Raw genomic sequence first — 299 nt, forward strand, 5'->3', positions numbered from 1 at the left:
CCCCCCCCCCCCCCCCCCCCCAAATCTCGAGTAATTTACACAAATAGCCATTTTTTGGCGTCGTTTTAAGAAATTGACCACTATTTCAAAATGAGATTACTAGTCAGAAGTTTGAAGGTGGCCAAGGTTCAAAACTAGTAGTAATATTTAGAGCATGGGACTAATATGAAAATATACTCGATTCAGTTTATTGGAATCGTTGAACTGTGTGAGCATCTTGTCTAGAAGTTAAACGAATATTAGAGAGAGGTATACTTCATATGTAATTATGTTATTGTGTCTTATTAACACTCCTCCAT

At 37.1% G+C, this 299-nt stretch overlaps 1 protein-coding gene across 1 annotated transcript in view; it reads left to right on the forward strand.

The window, feature by feature from the left end:
* Positions 1 to 299, forward strand: part of LOC125866961 (peroxidase 11) — a 3300-nt gene that overhangs the window by 424 nt on the left and 2577 nt on the right. The window lies entirely within an intron of this gene.

The sequence above is a fragment of the Solanum stenotomum genome, chromosome 6 (assembly GCF_019186545.1).
Source record: "Solanum stenotomum isolate F172 chromosome 6, ASM1918654v1, whole genome shotgun sequence".
Lineage (NCBI taxonomy): Eukaryota > Viridiplantae > Streptophyta > Magnoliopsida > Solanales > Solanaceae > Solanum > Solanum stenotomum.